Source organism: Eubalaena glacialis, chromosome 1 (assembly GCF_028564815.1).
Source record: "Eubalaena glacialis isolate mEubGla1 chromosome 1, mEubGla1.1.hap2.+ XY, whole genome shotgun sequence".
Taxonomy (NCBI): Eukaryota; Metazoa; Chordata; class Mammalia; order Artiodactyla; family Balaenidae; genus Eubalaena; species Eubalaena glacialis.
In genome coordinates, this window is record NC_083716.1 from 87,042,220 (window position 1) to 87,064,029 (window position 21,810).

The window sequence follows — 21,810 nt, forward strand, 5'->3', positions numbered from 1 at the left end:
AGAGGAAAGAGAGCTTCACATCCCTCCCACAGCAGGGGGGAAAGAGCACCAAGCTTCTCTCCGATTGGGTAGGTCCTGACATCATCATGTGGCCACAGGAATAGCCTGCTCTGATTGGCTTAGGTCTACTCACACCCTAACCAAACCCAGGGCAAGGGGATCGGATTGCCCTGAATGGCATCTAGTTAGGGGTCTTCCTTGGAGCCAGGGGTAGGATCAATCCCAGCAAAACAAGTGGCCACTATGCAGTGGCCAAGGGGTGGTCTGGATGCTGGACGATAACCTTAGTTCTCCGCATCAGCCTCCAAAGCAGGGCAGCTGCACTGCCCAAATCCAGGGCACATGCAGCGCTGCAGCCTATGGGAATGGTGCCCACTGGGACTGAGTGGTCTCAGCCTGTGGGGTCACAGGCAGCATCCCTGGTCCCAAGAGAGGACAGCTGCCTGGAAGGAGGCGTGCTCCCCTTGGATGTCAGGGCAGAGTTAGTCCAGCATGGAGAGATGGGTGGTGGCCGATAGGCTGGCAGATGTGCGCTCACTTCAGACTTCCTTGTTCCTAAACTGTTTGCCTCCCTGCTGTTGACGGAGTGATCACAGGACTGAACTCCTAGCAGCCAGCTTTACAACTGTCAACGCATGGGCAGAGCTGTGATGCCACTGAGGGGAGTAATTCACGCTGCTCTGGTTGGGATGGCTTGGCAGGGACAAAGAATGCAGGAGGAAGGGGTCCGGAAGATGTGTTGGGGCAGCCCCGGTGAGGGGGTTGTCTCTGAGATTCCAATCTGGAATTTGTTTTTATTATTTAAAAAAAAAAAAGAAAAAAAAATAATAAAGATTCGGCAAGAATGAATATATATATGCATAACTGATTCACGTTGCTATATACCTGAAACTAACATGACATTGTAAGTCCATTGCACTCCAATAAAAATTAAAAAAAGATTCTGCTTTTGGCCAAAAAAAAAAGAAAGAAAGAAAGAGAAAGAAAGAATAATAAAGTAAGATTCTGCTTTTGGCAAAAAAAGAAAGAAAGAAAAAATAATAAAGATTCTGCTATTGGCAAAAAAAAGAAAAAAACAGTGAAGTGTCAGGACTTATATCTTAACAAGGTGTAAACGCCTCTTCCACCCCTCCCTCTGTCTGTGCTGCCACTGCAGTTAGTGGCACCAGCTTGTCACCCAGGGTGCTGGGGTGGAGACGCTGCATCTTGTTGGAAAGCACATGGTTCTCTGTGCACAGACTCGTCTTCCCCCAGGGGGGAGGGGTGCACCCTGGTCAGCCTAGCGCAGCCATGGACCCTCAGCCTCCCCGCCAGCCACCGGACGGCGAGGATCTTCCACTGTCTGAGCCGACACGTGTCAACATTGCGCTGAAGAGACCAGCACGCTGGACCTGGAATTACAGGAGGAAAATCAGCGGAGTTTTTCCATTGCCCGAATACAATTCTGGGTTAGGGAGAGAGGCGTTTGGGGCAAAACACCATTGGAATTGAACAAGGATGCTATCACATAAACAGGCATATCGTTCTAAGTTGTGCAGGAAAAAAAATTATTCTCCTGAATACTAACATGATACTTTATGATGGACAAAGCCTTTTGCTTCTCTCAGATCACTGAACCCTCATAACAGGTGAGAAAACAAAAGCCTTAGAAACCCTCCTACTGAACAGAAAACTGAGGCAGAAAAGTCAAGAGACTTGCTTCAAGTAATATAGTTACTAAGTGAAGCCTCTACCTAAATCCAGATCTGCTAACTCTAAATCCCCACCACTTTTTTTCAATATTTAAGAGTAACGCTTTGGGGGGCCCTATCAGTATAGGGACTATTAGTTAAGATGCACCTGGGAATGGATTATACAAGTCCTCCCAACCCCCATTTACCCACTGGTTTATTCTCATGCTTCATGCTTAGCTGGCTAATACAGAGTCACATGTTCCTGTTGTCTTTATCCTCCTGGTTTAATCAGGAAAGCGAGCCAGGAGAGCTGCAATGATTAGCCTGGGATCATTAGAAGAGGAAAGAATTTATATTCACAGTGACTGTATTTCTAGTCCATTGATTAGGCGATTTTGCTTTTATGAATCAATCGCGGTGATTGCTATGCTGAATAAAATATGGAATTGCTATCACAAAGGAAACATAAATTACTAGCTTTCAAATACAGACTATCTATGCCTGCAGCTAGGTTTCCTACGGAATATGTATTTCCTCCTCCTGATTTCTGTCTTGGTTTTCTCAAGGGGTGTCCTTAGAGGTTCCTTAGCCCTGTTGTGAATGTAGCAATGTGCTCCAACAATAGGGTGTCCTGACGGGTGACATTATTACTTAAGGTCCCTTGACAGCCCCGTGGTGGATGCAGAGCGGGGTTCAAAGTCAACACAGAGCACTTTAGGGGCAGTGCCACTGCCATGTGCACCTTCACTCTGCATCTCCCATACAGAACGCAAGATGATTTTTAGAAATATACACGCTCACCTTGGGAGGTGCTAATAACAAATGCACCAAAAATCTCATCTCTTATGAATGCGTTACATTTTTTTTCCCCTTAGGGTATACAGAGGTCTTTTCAAAAATTGCGCATTTCACACTGATTAATCTCGGTGGATTGCCTCTTGCTACGGCAAATATGATAATGTCCAACAATTGTAATTAACAATCATGGAACTTTATGCCATAAGAAGATGTTTTAAAAGCTAAATAATCACTTTTAAGAGGACACTAGAAAATTGAAGAGGGCAGAATAGGGATGGAAGAAAGAGGAGAAAACAGAGAAAAACAGCAATGAACGAAGTGCTTAGGGGACAGAAACGTTGAAAGGCCCGAGTTTAGGCTTTCAGAACAAAGAAGGAGGCATTTGGCTTCAATACTGTGGGATCTGATGGATCCTAGAGACCAGAAGTTTCATGAATTAATTCATTTGACAAACATTTATTGTATGCATCCTATATGTTAAGGCACTGAGGATTTTAGATTGTTATGTTTTTAAGATCTGGCAGTCTTGTCGCCTACAGGAAAAGGACCTGAAGCAGAGAGAGATCTGATGAACATGAAGCGAAAGGAGAAAGAGAAGACCAAAGAAAAAGCAGAACTGGAAGAAAGTAGCAACAGCAGACAATGCAAACAAACCCCCACCCCCACCCCTTGCAAGCCCTGATTTTTCCCAGATAAGATACGTGTAACATTTCTTAACGCTTTCCTAATTTTCCTTAGGAAAGTCAGGCAGTCCTAGGCACGAACATGTTGCACAATTTCTGTAAGTCCTGCCCTCTAGCAGGTACTGAGAGAAACAGGATTAAGAGGAGTAAGAGTCAGACCCTGTTCTCAAACAACTTAGAATCTATTTGGAAATTTCAAGCACATTAAATTATGGATCTGATCTAAGATGGCGTTCAAGCAGGTCAAGAGTGGCCTGATGCACACCTTGGCTGCATGCTTCAAAGAAGTGAGTGGGCCGAGCGGGGTGGAAGGGAGAAGGATGGGCTCCAGGAGGCACACCAGAGGGGGAGACAAGACATCAGACTGAACAGATGGTCGCATATTTGGGGACCAAGAAGAATCTGTGGCTCCTGTAACTGAAGGACAATTACTGGGGGTAATGGGACATGAAGTTTGACTAAATAGCATCAGGAGGGATTTCCAAGGGCCCAGAAATTCATGCACGGGGAGGCGCAGGGGTCCCGGGGTGGTCCGTGATGACGGCGGTGCGTGGGGAGCGGCCCAAGCAGAGGTGTTTGTGAAGGATGGAACTGCGGGTGGGGCACGTGCAGTGAAGGCTGCTGACAGGCCATCAGAGTCCGAGGAACTGGACCAGGATGGCAGCACAGAGGAACTAGTCGGCAAGCCATTGCAACGAAGGAGTCCATCAGGTTTAGAGACTGCTCTGATTCAGGGCATGGATGAGAAGAGGGCGCCTCCACGCCTGCACATATGGTCCAGTTACATGAACGGGAGCAGGACTCATCTTGGGAGAAGACGATAAATGCCCAGATAAGTAAATTAAAATGACTTGATGTCAAGGTGGGGCGTGCCTCCGGGCAAAAAGAAGAAGGCCGCCCCCCTATCCGCCAGCCCCCAGGGTTAGGCAAGGATGGGAATAGGTGATGCAAACCACATGCGATAGGAGGTGGGCCTGGCTGCCTGCCGAGGTGCCAGATGGGACGGAGCAGAGCTGAACCAGGGCGTTCTGGGCGCTCAGGAAATGTTCTCAGTCCTTCTCCGTGAGAATCTCTGGTTGTATGTGTGCTGCACGAGCACCACGTGTTCATTCCTTCCTCGTTCAACGTGCGCTATTTAAACACTCACGTGTACCAGGCACCGTGCTGGGTGCCACAGCAGAAAGGGGTAAGCCCAGGTCGAGGCCCTCGGGAAGCTCACCGTCTACGGGGAAGGCATAGATAAACACAGAACGGAGCAATAAATCTGAGGAAAGCATTCGAGACAGCTATACAGGGAATTCACTCACAGATGCTGTGTTGAATTGGGATTAAAGAGGGTAAAATTTCAGAGTTCCTTAGAAGACTTCAGGAATTCGCTGCAGGAGCAGAGGGTAGCGTGACTCAGGGATACAAGTCTGTGTCTCGAAGTTCAACATAGAAGAGGAGAGGGCTGTGGTCACTGCGGCCTGGGGAAGGTAAGCAGTGTAGACCCTGGGAGGCTAACATGCAGAGAACATGCTTTTTAAATCGGAGGACCAAATCAAGCCAAAGAAAACAGGCTCATTTTTATCTCTACCAATTAGGATACTTCTAAATGCCATTTCCTGGGTGTGTACAAATGTCATGAAATTCGGGGTTTCTTTTCATCAGTGTATGGCATAGACAGGGGTAAGCTCAAATCTCACCTCCAAGGTCACACCTTCGGGTCTAGGCAGCGTTCTCTGCCCCTTGCATGGAGGAGAGGCAGGCTCGTGGTGGAGACTTGGCTTTGAATCCGCCATTCAGATAGATGTTCCTGATGTAGGTCCAACGGGGTTGCCGGACACTCAGAGCAGGGAGAGGAGTCGGGAGCCAGGAACCCTCGCCTGCGGGGCCAGTCCTTAGGTCTGTACACACTGTGACTTTTCATCCCTGAGCCTGTCTGACTAACCCCCGTCCCCCCCCCCCCCCGGGAGATCCCTGAGTCCCAGATGCATTGCACTAGGCCTTAGGGTGAGAGGTATGAGAAAAGGAAGTTTAGCAAGGTCAGTAACCACTTAGGTTTGGACATCCAAAAGTCTGGGTTCAAATTCAGCCTCCACAATGTAATTAGCTATGAATCTTGGACAAGTTATTTCCTAAGGCTCTGTTCCCTTGTGCAGACTGGGCATAAGGATGGCATCGGTCTCATAGGATGTTTGTGCATATTGAATGAAATGGTCTATTTCAAATGCTTAGTGCTGTATCTCTACCTGGTACGTGCTCAACGTGTGGTCCTCGGTATCAGAATGTGCCTGTACCCGTGTTCTGGGCCAACGCTAGGGGTAAACGGGGCTGCCTGTACCCTTCTTTGCTTTTCTCTCCTAGCAACCCAACTCAAATACCAGCTACTGAAATACTACACCTCATTAATAGACAGCTTCATCTCTGAGATACCTCCACCGAGCAGCATCGACCCCACTTTGGCCCTTACTGTTTTGTTTTCCTGCTAATTTTCTGGTGAATCCGACAACTGGAACGAGAGTGTCACCTGCCTCCACCCCACCCACTGGGAGATGGACATGCAGGCAGCTGGGGAGCTGGAGTCATGGCAGCCCGGAGGTAAATCCTGCCCAAGAAGCCCTGTAGGAGAGCCCTCAAAAGAAAGAGGCTCTTTGCCAAAGGAGATTTTATTTTGCAGTTTCCAAAAGGTAAGGGAACCATTCCAACAATTTTTTTTTTTTTTTTTTTTTTGCTTACAGGCTCAGAATTTAAACACAGGACACTGAATGGCCAGAACCTTGGCCCACCCCATGAATGCCCGGGGAATGTTGCCAGCACCAGGAGTTCGAGCTTCTGCCCAGTAGGCTTGTAACCTGAACTTTCTATTTCCAAAATCCCGGTTCTTAGTAGCCAGCACACATTTTGAGCCACAAAATTCTGAGAATTATTGCACTTGTCAGCTGCTAAGTCACATGCCCTTCAGCCTAGTCCCTTCTACTGGTGTTAATTGTACTTCTGTTAGAGCCTATGAATTTCACTGTCACATAAAAATTGGCGTCTCTTTTAATACCACCCAAGGCTTTGCCATACTCACCCAGAAATATACCGTCAGGCCTGTCAGAATCCATCAATTCTCAGGATCCCTCAGGATCTCCAAATACAATGGCTGATAGCAAATTAATGGATCATCCCATTTAGCTTCATTAAAGAACTGACCCCATGATGAAAATTTAGTTTAATTAGGATAATGTCTCATATTTAAAGAGTGCCTCAAAGCCAAGAAGCCCACAGATTTTCTCTCTTAATTTTCCAAGCAGTACTACATGTCACTTAGAGCCAACTTTAGTGAACAGGTATGTTTGTCCCCATTTTATGGATGAGAAGAGCTTGCCGCACGTTAAGTAAAAGGACCATTACAGAGTTAGGAGCTAGGGATGTGAACCCGGACTCGGGATTCGCACTTCAAGATTGACTTTATTTGCTTAATGTATGTCTGTGAACTATCAGCGGCACAAAAACACATATGGAATCACTTTTTATTTTTGAGTACATGTTTAATGAATAGGGGATCCTGAGTACATGGCGAGGCTGTAAATAGATGTCAGTAGTGGAACGCAGGGGTGGACAAATATAGAATGTAGCTTGTGCTCAGCAATGCTGCCCTTCAACCCCCCATCCCCGGGCTGGTATGTTAACTACTGGTCTGTTTGGAAGCTTTTTTTTTTTTTTTTTTAGGTTCAGTTGCATGATAGTACAAAGAGCCTTGTGTTACCATCTCAACACTACTATTTATACCCTGTGACCCATTAAGCACTGGTTCCTTGGTTGGGGTTCTCCCAATATCTTGAGAGAAAAAAAAAAAAAAGAGGGAAAAAATAGCCTGACTGGAAAAAAAAAAAAAAAAGGGAGCTCTCATTTAACAATACTTGAGTCAAGAATTTGGAAACATGACCCCAGCCAAAGCCTTCAGAGGCCTGGTATCAAATGTTGTTATTTTTGGGTGGCTGGAAAATCAGGCTGCTTGAGGAACGGACAAGGTGCCCCAGTGACTGCGCAGGAAGTGGGAGCGGGGCGGGTGGGAATGCGCCAGAAGAGGACCTCACGGGCCCTCGGTCCACCTCCCTCCCAGCGGAGGGAGGCGCGACGTCCACGTTTCCGTCCACGTTTCCCAAAGGCAGCTCGGCGCTCTCTTCCTCCCAAATACCCTGGGAAACGAACCTCAGCGATGAGGTCCCCACCAGGGGATTTATTTTTCCCTAAACGCAGTGTTTCCCGTGAAAGCGAACGGCCTCCCCCTTCAGGGAAAGATGCCCGCTGGAGATATTTTTATGCTCTGTCTGCAGTGGGTGAAAGGGAATCCTGGTTTAAGAAATCACCAGTAATGCCCTCCAGCCCCGCGGAGCTGGATCGACGTCAGAGCGGAGGCACAGCCCGTGTTTGGGAACATGGCTCACTCGCCCTTTCCGCCGGGTCTCCCTTCCAACTCAGTCTGTCCCAGCACACGCACGCGCACACGCATGCAAGCACACAAACACAGATGCGCACATGCACACACGTGCAAGCGCGCACACACGCATTGCACACACACGTGCAACCGCACATACACGCATGTGCACACGCACACTGGCGCATATGCATGAGGACAAGCACACATACACGCATGGGCGCGCACACACACACACACACACGCGCCAGCACACACTCATACGCACAGGCACATACACAAGCACACATATACCCAGCTTAGGGGCCAGCTGGTTATCTGCTGTGTCATGGACGTTTAGTACATATTCAAAAATTCTTCTGGGGGAGCCTGAGGGGGCTGTGTGTGATACTGCTCTGTGAAACCAGCTAAGAAGGACATCAAAGTAAACTTTCCTGAGCCTACACTGGAGTGAGAGGCAGGAAGCCTAAACTCTATTCTTGCATTATTCACGTGCCCTCAGCGTTACCGTCCATGAAAAGGTCTTTAAAATATTTAGACTTGATTCCTCCTTGTAAGAAAATCAATGTTTAACTGCTTATGAACCCTGTAAAAGATAAGATTGTCTATTTGGGGCATAAGGGTCAGGATTTCATGCCTCCAAGCCCGCTTCTGTGCACCCACCAGCCCATCCCATAGGAAGTCTACTTGTGCCTTCATGTAGCTCAAATGCCAATTTCTTCACACACAGTATATATGGGAGCTGTCCCACCTCTGACCGTTCAATGCTTGAGCTGGGACCGGATGGGTGGTAGCAGTTAGCGGGTTACAAGACAGCTGATGGATGAGTGGGGATGAGGGAACAATTGCTACGAGCCAGATACAGTGCATTCTAGAAAGGGAAACAAAGCATTAGATCCTGTGGGAGAAATTAAGGGAAAGTGGTGAGAGATGGGTTGGAAAAGAACATTTCCCATGTTCTTGTAAGCCAAATTGAGGGGTTTGACTTTAATTTGAAGACAACGGGAAGTTGTGATTTTAAGTAGAAAGGTGAGTCTAGGTTGCTTGTGTCCAAAGTAATATAACTGACATTGTGGCCCATGAGTATTTGTAAATGAGTAGATGAATGTTGATCATGAGAAAACTGTTGCAGAGGGTGCTGATAACTGCTGCTACAGTGTCAGTTCATGTTATATTTTTCCATTTGGAAGTTGTTGTGGACTGAATGTTTGTGTCCCCCCCTCTGGCGGAAAAAAAAAAGTTCATATGTTGAAGCCCTAACCCTCAATATGATGGAATTTGTAGGAGATTAGGTTTAGATGAGGTCATGAGGGTGAGACCCCAACGATAGGATTAGTGTCATAAGACAGAGGAAGTGAGACCAAAGATGCCCCTCCCTCCCTGGCTCCCTCCTTCTCCCTTTCTCTCTCTCTCTCTCTCTGTGCCATGTGAGGACCCAGTGAGAAGGCAGCATCTGCAAGCCAGGAATTTGGGCCTCACGAGGAACCAAACCAAGATCTTTTCCTTCCAGCCTCCAGAACTGTGAGAAAGAAATGTCTGTTCTGCTCTGTGGTATTTTTTTTTAATGCGTTAAAAACCATTCGGTTTTATTAATTAACATGTATTAGGTTCACAAATAGTCTAAGTAAAACCTTTCACAATCCATATTGATCTTTTTACTGTCTCTATAGTTTTGCCTTTTCGAGAATGTCACATAGTCAGACTATGTCTTCTCACTGCTTGATAGCTCATTTCTTTTTAGCCCTAAATAATGTTCCATTGTCAGGATGTACCACAGTTTGTTTATCCATTCACCTACTGAAAGATGCCTTGGATGCTTCCAAGTTTCAGCAATTATGAATAAAGCTGCTATAAACATCTTTGTGCAGGTTTTAGAGTGGAAATCATTTTTCAGCCTCTTTTGATGAATATAATACCAAGGAGTGTGATTGTTAGATCATATGATAAGAGATGTGGTATTTTGTTATAGCTGCCTGAGCAGACTAATACATAAGCCATCCAAAATGTGTTAATATAAATAAACGCTATTTTCTTGTTGAGAACTTAATTCCTCATCAAAATAGGCATAGTATGGTTAGACATGAACCTGAAGACCTGTGTGTTGCTCATTCGGCTACAAAGAATCATTCTCATCTCTCTTTAATACATTGGGCAATTTTTTTTTGCCAGCCTCCCAGAACTTTCAGTAGAGGCATGAATCTACAGATCTCTGGTGCAGAATGATCAAACAGTTTTCAATACATCCTAGGAATAACGTTATGGGTCTTAAGACGAATCAATGTGAATTTCATTCACAACAATTTTCAGCAAGTAATATGCTTTTCTTCTATCATAACTCAAAGCATGGGTTTTCTTAGGCTTTGACGTACCATCACTTGGGTTCAGAGTGTAGTGTAGGTTGACTAATAGCCATATTCCATTCCTCCAGAGAGCAATGTCCGTTTGTCTTTATAGTGGTGCTAGGTGTACCACAATTATCAATATATGTCAACACAATTTTCAGGAGAGTTTATCTCTCTGCCCCAGATATTTTCTCTCCCGTGCTAGGTTATTCAGTTTCCTTAGGAATTTTGTTTTGGACTTGGCTCTTCTGACTGATTCTTAGCGGTCTCTGTATAGTGTGGAGACTACAGCTCTTAGATATAAGAGATTGGTACCTTATAAATTGTTTCTTCATACACTATAGGAAAAAAAAAAGCACAACTCACTGTTTTTATCTCCATCTAGAATAAATGTACTTGAACTCTTTCTGCACATGCCCCAAAAATATAAAGCATGTTAGATGGTCCGCCCTCCGTGTGCACATGTTCCTCATCCGCTGATTCAACCAACCACGGATCGTGAACCGTAACTGAATCCTCGCATGTGGAGGACCGACTGTGGGACTTGAGCATCCGCGGACTTTGGAATCCGCCGCGGATCCTGGAACCAATCTTCCGTGGATTCCGAGGTATGGCTGTGACCTATAAACTATGCTTTCGGTATGTGTAATTCCCTACGGAGGGAAGACATAAAGCTTCATCCAAGCCCCTCCCCCCAATGACATCTAATGCCAAGGGTTGACTTCTACCCAATGCAACAGAAAGTCAGACGGTTCAAAGGAAGGAAAGATCACAGGTACCCTCTGTAACACCTGTGTGACGAGGAGCTATGCTCAGGGCTGTGTCTGGGGATTCTGGACACTCAGGTGAGACTATGTGTCTCAACCTCTAACTCCCAATTTAGACACTCCTGCCACTTCTTGATACCAGTAAGGTCTGGAGCCACACCCAAGAAGCGTAGAGCCTTGGTCAAAACTCCAGAATCCTTTTTCTTCCTGAAGTATCCTTTCGGAACATGTGTATTGTCTCAAATTTAATTTACTTCAGTAGAGGGAAGGCCGACCCGAGCAAAATTCAAGCTCCCCTCTCAAACAACAGCCCACCTCCGTGCAATCCGCAAGAATCCTTTCAGCCTCCTTAGAGGGCAGTGGTGGAGGTCACTGGATTTCCGGCCCCTGGCATGTTCCCATGCCTTTGAACGCCTTCCTCTGCTAAGTGTTGAGCGAGGCATCCACAGATTCAGGTGGCAAAGCACAGGAAGAGGTTTGGTTTTCTGAGCCTGAGGGCAGGGTATATCCCACTCAGATGCCGCCACCAGGAAGGCAGCCCTTCCAAACTCGTTTGCTTAAGTCCGGGATGTCCACTATTACGGGACGTTCCCACACCCCTCATCTCCTGACCGCTCCTCTGCGGAAGCTCACGTCCACTTGGTCCTCCGTCGTCTCCCCTTCCCTTTCTGTCCCCTCCACGAAGCCTCCCAGAGGGGACTTGCCACTCCCACGGGTGCTCACTGTCTCATCACTGTCTCGTGTGCCAGTCACACATCCTTCCGGGTGATATTGGTAAAATAAGCTAAAATAGTTCGTGAAAGCTAAATAACAACTGCCAACCCTTAATCTTTTTTTTTTTTTTTCTAATTGAAGTATAGTTTATTTACAATGTCTGTTAGTTTCAGGTGTACAGCACAGTGATTCAAATATCTACATATTCTTTTTCAGATTCTTTCCCCTTAGAGGTTATTACAAAATATTGAGTATACTTCCCTGTGCTATGTAGTCGGTCCTTGTTGGTTATCTATTTTATATATATAGTAGTGTGTATCTGTTAATACCAACCTCCTAATTTATCCCTCCCCCGACCCCCCTTTCCCCTTTGGTAACCATAAGTTTGTCTTCTATGTCTTTGGGTTTATTTCTGTTTTGTAAATAAGTTCATTTGTATCTTTTTTTTAAGATTCCACATATAAATGATATCATATGATATTTGTCTTTGTATGACTTACTTCACTCAGTATGATCATCTCTAGGTCCATTCATGTGGCTGCAAATGGCATTATTTCATTCTTTTTTATGGCTGAGTAATATTCCATTGTGTATATGTACCACATCTTCTTTATCCTTTCATCTGGGGATGGACATTTAGGTTGCTTCCATGTGTTGCCATTGTGAATAGTGCTGCTATGAACACTGGGGTGCATGTATCTTTTCAAATTATAGTTTTCTCTGGATATATGCCCAAGAGTGGGATTGCATGATCATATGGTAATGCTATTTTTAGTTTTTTAAGGAACCTCCATACTGTTCTCCATAGTGGCTGTACCCCCTTTATCTTATTATAATGACACTGGTAAAAAAACTGGGCTTGCTCTCCTAGAGTCCTGGAGGCCAGTGCTTCTCAACCTTCCGTGCCTGTGAATCACTCGGGGAACTTGCTAAAATCCACATTCTGAGTCAGTAGGTCACTCCCGGGGCCTGAGCATCTGCATTTCACACAAGCTTCCAGGCAATCCGAGGACCACCCTTTCAGTGGGAAAGGATAGACCTCAAGCTCCTTGAGGGCCCGTGTCATGTCTGATGTGACTTTGTGTCCTCAGTGTGTAGTCAGGTAGGTGGCACACGGTGGATTTTCAGTTGGAAGGGAGGAAGGGGGGTGAGAAGATAGACAGGAGATTAGGAGCTGTCCATTGGGTAGGTCTTTCCTGTTCTTGACAATCTTGGGTAAGTCTTTCACGTCCTTGATATTAAACCCAAGACAGGCTCAGGTGAAGCAGATGTGAACAAAGGCTAATGAGTCTTTTTAAAGAGGATCTCATCCCAGCCTCTCCTGAGGGTTCCTTCCTAGCTATTCTCAGATGGTCTCATGATCCTCAAGGCTTACCTCCAGTTTGACACATCCCTGTGAGAATGTCAGAGTCCTCTCAAAGGCCTGGGAGCTAGGACTCACTGCGTTATGAGACACAGTTACTGCAGAAAGGAAGGGTTCTCATCATATGCTGCTTTTATTTTTTTTTAACATCTTTATTGGAGTATAATTGCTTTACAATGGTGTGTTAGTTTCTGCTGTATAACACAGTGAATCAGCTATACATGTACATATATCCCCATATCCCCTCCCTCTTGAGCCTCCCTCCCACCCTCCCTATCCCACCCCTCTAGGTGGTCACAAAGCACTGAGCTGATCTCCCTGTGCTATGTGGCTGCTTCCCACTAGCTATCTATTTTACATTTGATAGTATATATAAGTCCATGCCACTCTCTCACTTCGTCCCAGCTTACCCTTCCCCCTCCCCATGTCCTCAAGTCCATTCTCTACATCTGCGTCTTCATTCCTGTCCTACCCATTTGTTCTTCATAACTATTTTTCTTTTTTTTTTTAGATTCCATATATATGTGTTAGCGTACGGTATTTGTTTTTCTCTTTCTGACTTACTTCACTCTGTATGACAGACTCTAGGTCCATTCACGTCACTACCAATAATTCAATTTCGTTTCTTTTTATGGCTGAGTACTATTCCATTGTATATATGTGCCATATCTTCTTTATCCATTCATCTCTCGATGGACACTTAGGCTGCTTCCGTGTCCCGGCTATTGTAAATAGTGCTGCAATGAACATGGTGGTACATGACTCTTTTTGAATTATGGTTTTCTCAGGGTACATGCCCAGTAGTGGGATTGTTGGGTTGAATGGTAGTTCTATTTTTAGTTTTTTAAGGAACCTCCATACTGTTCTCCATAGTGGCTGTATCCATTTACATTCTCACCAACAGTGCAAGAGGGTTCCCTTTTCTCCACACCCTCTCCCATACGCTGCTTTTATCTTGAGCTCGTGGACCACGTGGGGTGGCTCCATGTCCTAGGGAGCATTTGATGGACAGTGTTTCCTTTGGAAAGTGATAGAATTTTTGTTTGCAGAGTTTGTATCAAAGCCTCAAAGCCGTTGGTTTATTTCATCTCTTGCTCCTCCCAATGTCTAAGACAACGTCTGAAGTGCTTTATCTCTAACCTGCATCTTGCCAACAGCAAGCAGACCCACGGAGAGCCTCTGCAGTCACACCAGCTTTCATCTCAAACAGTGTACAGAGCCAGTGGGATAGGGACACCACGCCGATGATTAGGCTATGGGCCTCTTCACCAATTCATCATTATTATTTTTAGACAAAATGCATTCTAAATCAATATTTTAAAATATGAAATTAACCTAATCCCCAACCATTTTAAAAATAGATGGGAAGTTAGGGTTAGCATATGTAAGCTATTGTATATAGAATGGATAAAGAACAAGGTCCTACTGTATAGCATGGGGGAACTCTATTCAATATCCTATGATAAACCATAATGGAAAAGAATATTAAAAAAAGAATGTGTATATATATGTATAACTGAATCACTTTGCTGTACAGTAGAAATTAACACAACATTGTAAATCAACTATACTTCAATACAAAAACAAAATTTTAAAATATAAAAGACATACGAAAAACAAACAAAAAATAGAAAAGAATGAAAAGGAAAAATCACGCTAATATATTAACATTCACTATGTTAAACACAACTACTATTAGCGTTTAGTTGTATTTTCTGTCCTTTTTTTTCCTGTGACTGTTTTCATATCTATACTAATTTTTACATTATTCTGACATGTGATATGTGTAATTTTATATGCAACTTTTTTTCATTTAACGCTGTATCTAAGTATTTTCCATGTTATTATAGACTTCATCACTACCATTTTCATTCCTGCATAATATTTCCTTGAATGGCTATACCAACAATATAGTCAGTTACTAATGCAGTGAAATGTATTAGGCATTTAAGTTGTTTTGAAGGCTTTATAAATATAATTGAGCTAAACATACAGTTTATCAAGTGGCTATTGGCACATGGCATATATTGTGTTTAGATTATCTAATGAGCTTGAAATCCATAGCAGATGTATGGATCCAGGATTTTTAAAGAGGTGCATAACGGGGTGGGGAGGGCGACACAATAAAGGCATCCAACAAAGGGTCTCTAGGAAACAAACAGGGAACAGACACGGCCTGTCAGCCTCTGCCATGGAGAGGGGGTGTGGAAGCAGTGGGGCTGGTTGCAGAGGGAGTTGGAGTCCCAGAGGGCAGGATAGGAGACCGTTCCCCTAGTCGTGGTCCTATGACCACAGCAAGTGCCTTGTATCCCCGCCTGCTCATCTAAATCCGGGAATGGTGCCTACCTCAGAGGACTGTGGTGAGGACTGAATGAAATACACGAAAGCACTTAGCAAGATGCTTGTCCAACTGTGAGCACACAATACAGTTTAGAAAACACAGTGGTGGTGGTGTCAGCAATCAGAGGGTTGGGGGAGCTGCCCACTCCTGTCTGCCAGGCCTGGGGCTCATATACCATGTGTCTGAGTATTTAAACCTATGAATCAAGCTAACAGACTTTTTAAAAAAGTTTTATCCTTTCACCTTAATATACCTTCACACAAAAACAGAAAAATACATGTAAAGCTACGGTTTTTCTATGACTAAAAACTAGTAAAATATTAAAGAGAGGGGAATCTGGTCATGTGTAAGCCTGTCTGGGATGTTGTTTGGATGAATAGTAAGAATAAGCACATATAAATTCACAGACTGTATTTATTTAATAACATTCATTGTCTTGGGACTTCCCTGGTGGCGCAGTGGTTAAGAATCCTCCTGCCAATGCAGGGGACACGGGTTTGAGCCCTGGTCCAGGAGGATCCCACTTGCCGCGGAGCAACTAAGCCCGTGCGCCACAACTACTGAGCCTGCGCTCTAGAGCCCACGAGCCACAACTACTGAGCCCGAGCGCCTAGAGCCCGTGCTCTGCAACAGGAGAAGCCACCGCAATGAGAAGCCGGCGCACCGCAACGAAGAGTAGCCCCCGCTCGCCGCAACTAGAGAAAGCCCGCGCGCAGCAACGAAGACCCAATGCAGCCAAAAATAAATAAATAAAAAATAAATTTATTAAAAAAAAAAAAATTCATTGTCTTGCTTTCGTTTCAGCAGAATCGTTGACTGGATTCTCATAATCAAGATTTTCACATAATCTGTGTTCCACTGATGGCACTAACTGAACAGATTAAAAATAAATGTAATTGTATTAAAATATACGAAATTTGAATATAGTTCAATCAATATGTAAATTAGTGTTAACGTAAGAAGCTGAAATTTAATTATCTTAGACGTTTTCAAAAAAGTTATTTTTCTTGCAAAATATTCAAAATTACCCATTTTAACCAAAATGCAAAAATACATTTTAGTTAGTAAATATCAAAATTTAAAATAAAATTATTTACATAGATCTGAAGGTTTGGAAATTGTTTTGAAGATTTAATTGCATCTTATGCATTTTTGTATAAAAATAAAACTACTTGCAACTGTAGCAAAGTCTATTTTTATTTTATATATCACATATGTTATATCCAGAACTATATCTATATCCAAAAGTAAGAGGAGTAGGAGTTACGTAATATTGCAGAATGTTAGCCAAAATAGATGCACAACTGTTGCACATACTGTGTGTAATTTTTTAGTACCTTCCGGAATCCTGAGTTGGAATGAGAAAGGAAACAAGAAAATGGACTCTTGGCACTATTGCAAATAATTCTTCATTATGCAAGAATTCATTCCATCCTTGCTATATGAGAGGAAGAACTTAACAAGGTAATGAATTTGTCTTTTCTCTTATCTCAGCACTTCTGCCGCTCGAATCCTCTCTACACTCCAAGTAGTGGTCATTTCTGAAGTCAGCCGTGGTGCACACACATCTTCTGGGTACTCGGGTGCAGGGCCTTTGGTTTCAAGGACAAGAGATGTGAAAGAGGTGTTCCTGCGGCCTGAGCAGTGTTGGTCACCAGAGTGGATGTTTAGGATTACAGGTTGCTGTGTTTGCCCGGAGCACTGGGCCTCAGGGGATGGGGTACCATGTGTATTTTAATGTGTGTGTGTGTGTGTGTGTGTGTGTGTGTGTCTGAGGGGCCCTTTAAAGTCTGGGGCCTGGGCCAGAGCCTCTCTTGACCATCTATAAAGGCAAGTCGGCAATAAAGAAACAAGCAATGTTATAGCCACACATTTATTGGGATGAATTTTCTGCAGTGTGCAAATCCTTCTTGAAAATACCGTTATCCACATCTCTTCCCACATTGACTTTGAATCTATTCTAGAGCATTTGTCAATGCCTTACCCATCCTAGATGGCTTGACTTTTAGAGATTGGACCTGTGTCAGTTTGTTAGAGAAAGTATAGGAGAGAAGGCCCCTCGTTTCCTACCACCAGGGCCAGTTCCAGAATTGGACAGCCAGCCCTGAAACATAGCTGCCCATCTGGAAAGAAGGCCTTGGGACACAGGGCAGAGGGGCCAAAGCCCAGAGGAGGGGGGATAGGTCAGCTGATCCAAATGCAACTCAGAGCTACCACTGTGTTCATTAAGAAACTCTTTGAATCTCACTCCTTTTTTCATTATCTCTGAAGCTCAGTTGAGCTTTACTTCCTACCAGAAGCTTCCAGCCGTTTATCGGGGGAACACGACTCTAAGGAAATGAGGGGGAAGTGTGTGTGAATGTGAAGTGGTTATTTTTGCAGCCTGGGGTGTGATATAATGATATCACTGTTTGCAGAGCTGGGACTCTGGGCCCTGGGGCAGGGTAGGACAGCAGCCTGACCTGGCCAGCAGAGATGGCCAGAAGCCACAGCGCCAGGCCCAGCCCTACAAGCCAGGAGGAGGGGCCAGCGGTCCACTTAGCTAGGAAAAGGCAAAAGGTAACACACTAGGCTTTGAAACCTTTCAGTACAATATTCACCTTTTTCTTTAGAAGTTGTTTATACACTTAGCACCTGCTTATCTTTGATTTCCAAATACGCTACACTATATTTTTATAGGGCCCCTCTCTACCCTGGGTTTAGTCCACTCTTTAAATATCATATGCATCAGGAAAACCATCCTGCTAAGTGCTTGGAGACAAGAGAACGAGGAGCTTCACCAAGGCCTGAAAACGCTGGCTGCCCCAGAGAGGATGAATGGGCTACTCTGATCTCAGCCTTGTTGGGGGCTTTGGGTGAAACACATGGGCATCGGGGAGCATGAGGGTTTTTAAGCAGGGAGGGGATCAGATGGGAGCTTCGTTTAGGAAGATAAATCCGACAGCAGAGTGTACAGCAGATTAAAGTCGAAAAGGTAGGAGATAAAGAGGCCTGTTGGAATTACGGGGGCATCTTGGCCTGGAGAGAGCGAGGATCTGAGCTAAGAGAAAAAACAGGACACTAGCCAAGGACTCCTGGGTCTACTTGTAGGGATCCGCACCGGCTTCAAGACCCAATGATCTTTCTACTCCTGCCCACGCGTTTATGTTCAAGGTACGTAAATTCCAAGCGTGTCTGTCACCCGAAGGTGTGGGCTGTGTGGACAGAATCAGCAGGACTTGGGTCTCAGGTTGGGACACTTGGTACCATCAGGGGTCGCAGAGAGATTGCAGGAAGAACATAGCTCTGATGTTGGCTGAAGGCCTAGGTGAGTCTCATAAACACAGGAAAGAACACCAGAAAATTCTAGCGGACTAAAGAATAAGAAAAGGAAAGTCAATATGTACATGACAGTGCCAAAGACTGGGTGACAGGACAACAGAAATACTGGGACAGGTTTGAGAGCCCGGACTGCATGAGACCTTGCTCTGCCACTTGGGAGATGAGGCCCTGGGCAGAGATGTTTGGTGAATTTGTGTGTTTCCTGGGCATCTTAGTCTGAGGCTGCAGTGTGCATGCAGGACAATTATTGGGGTGCGCTCTTGGGACCACCTTCTGTTGGGGAGTAAAGGAAGCAGAACTGGGGAAAGAGGAATTGAACTGGGTAGCAGGTGCAGCAGATGTGTCACACAACCTCATGGGCGCTCTGGAGCTGGCGTGGCCCTTCGGACTTGGCCCCAACGAGGCTAGAAGGCTGGGTCTTTGTGTCCTACATGTCCAATCACTGGATGTGGGAGGGAACGGGTGGGTGGCCTGGTGCCTCCCATCAGGCCGGGGCAGTTCCTGGAGAGTCTCAGCTCTGAGCCCTCCGCAGCCAACCCTTCTGGCAGCTGGGGGAATGAGAATGGTGTGCCATGGGGTCTACTGCTGGGGATTTGCCTTGTCTGTTTGGAGGCTCTTTGGGTAGAGGCTGGCTGAGGGAATGCTATCACCTAGAGCTCCGAGCTCCTCCAGGCCAAGAGGCGGTGCAAGTCCAGCAGTGGAGGGGCCAAAGAATGACAAGGCCAGTGAATCCAAGGGGGACAGGGGTCCAGCCTGACTACTGAGAAGTAGTTGAGGGCAGGGGTAAGGGTGAGGGGTCTGGAGTCCGGCATCTTGGTCTTCAGTCTGCCGCTTACCAGCAGTGTGATCTTGGGCACATTACTTCATCTCTTTGCCCCTCAGAGTGTGCAAAATAGTACTTACCTCATAGGTTGTTGTGTGGCTAAATGAGATAATGCGGGCAGACCACTCAGTGCTGGCCCATAATAAGTAGGGCTCTATAGAGGGTGGCAGCCAATGTCATTATTGTTGTTAACAATTTCACCAAACTCGGAGAAAGGCCTTAGACAAATATTGGGAGCCAGAGTCCCCATCCAAAAGGTCAAAGAGTTAGGGAAATCAGATCAAACACAGAAGCGAGAGGTGTGTGTTTGTGAAGGGTGGGAAGTCTCAACAAATACCCAAGAGAGGGCTATTGCCTCTTGACTTTTATGTGTTCTCAACTATAGGATATACGGCAGAACCAGCCCTATTACAAAGCCAAGAGTAAAACAGAACCCATTTCTGGGGAGAAAGTTGCTATCTTCTTCATTTTACCCTATTCCTTCACGTACATCTAATGGCAAACTAATGCTTCCCACTGTGTTCCCTTTACCCTGAATTCCAAGTCCTGGCTTTGCCACCTCCCGCCTGTATGGCCTTGCAAAAGTCACACAACCTCTCTGACCTTCAGTTTCTTCATCTATGAAATAAGATGAATAATACCTGATCTCATTTGCTGTTGTGAGATCCAGATGAGATATTATACTTGGATGTAGTTTGCAAACTGTAAAACACAATATATCTGTCACTCTTGTGGGGATTATTCTGCTGACTGCTTTTTCTTTTTTTTTTTGATATGATGGTTATAGCCAATAGAGGCTGGAGAGGACAGCCACAGGTTAATGAACATGAAAGAGTGAGAAATCCCTGGTGAAAATAATGATCTAAGTAATTCTAAGTAATAGCTTTCCTATCTGAGTGAAGATGATACTGTCTTCTGTCCCTTCATATATTAAGGGCCTTTTTTGTGTCCCAGACTCTGTCCAGGGCCCTTCAGATCTAGGGAGATATAAGATATGCTGCATTCCTTCAAGGTGTCCATGACATCTCTTTGGTCATGTGTGTTAAATTCGTTTTCCATTGGTAGCAAAGGATTTGCACACGTTCTCCCACACTCCATCCTCCAATCCCTAAATCACCTAGATAAAGCCCTCGTGGGAACATGCGGATCCTGCCAGGTGTATGTCATCCTGAGTTATAGCCGTGCTGGGTGAGGCAGCAACGTTTGGCTACACACCTCACTTCTGGGGTGGTGATACCCAAATGTGACACACACCAACACATGTTTAAGGTCTTAATTAAATGGGAGTTGGGGAGTGGGGTCTTCTGATGAACAGGAATTTGAACGTTTAATGAATTTTAATTTATCAACCTTTCTTTTATGAGTAATACTTTTATTATTACTATCATTATTTTGGTCTAGTTTATTGTTTTTTTAAAAAATTTTTTATTGAAGTATAGTTGATTTACAATGTTGTGTTAGTTTCTGGTATACAGCAAAGTGATTCAGTTTTATATATATATATGTATATATATATATATTCTTTTTCATATTCTTTTCCATTATGGTTTATTACAGGATATTGAATATAGTTCCCTGTGTTGTTGTTTATCTATTTTATATATAGTGGTGTGTATCTGCTAATCCCAAATTCCTAATTTATCCCTCCCCACCCCCTTTCCCCTTTGGTAACTCTAAATTTGTTTTCTATGTCTATGAGTCTATTTCTGTTTTGTAGCTAAGTTCATTTGTATCATAATTAAGATTCCACATATAAGTGATATCATACGATATTTGTCTTTGTCTGACTTACTTCACTCAGTATGATTATCTCTAGGTCCATTCATGTTGCTGCAAATGGCATTATTTCATTCTTTTTTATGGCTGAGTAATATTCCATTGTGTATAGGTACCACATCTTCTTTACCCTTTCATCTGTGGATGGACATTTAGGTTGCTTCCATGTGTTGCCATTGTGAATCGTGCTGCTATGAACACTGGGGTGCATGTACTTTTCTTTTCTTTCTTTTTTTTTTTTGGCCACACTGTGTGGCATGTGGGATCTTAGTTCCCTAACCAGGGATCGAACCCGTGCCCCCTGCAATGGCAGTGTGGGGTCTTAACCACTGGACCGCCAAGGAAGTCCTTGCATGTATCTTTTCAAATTAGAGTTTTCTGGTCTAATTTTTTAAAATCTTTCCCTGCTCCATGGTCAGAAAGTTTAAAAGGTTTTCTTTTGACATTTAAATCTGAAATGTAACTAGAGTTGATTTCTATGTGTTGTGTGACTTAGGGATCTAATGTCTTTTTTCTTCATATGCATATATTTTTTTAAAGTAGAGGACGTTTCCAAGATGATAGGAAATGTGAATGTTAAGAAAAAGGAAAAAAACAAACAAACAGAACTGGGTTAGAGATTATAGGCGGTTAAGAAGAAAAGACTAGTCTTCAGAATTTATTGAGGTTAAGAAGAAAAGGCTATCCTCAGCATTTATTAAATCCAAGGGGTAACCATGGGTGTTTCCCCTGCTCCCCTGTCCCTTTGGCATGTGTCAGTTTGGGCTTAATTCAACATCTATATTGATTGGATGAGTCCATGAG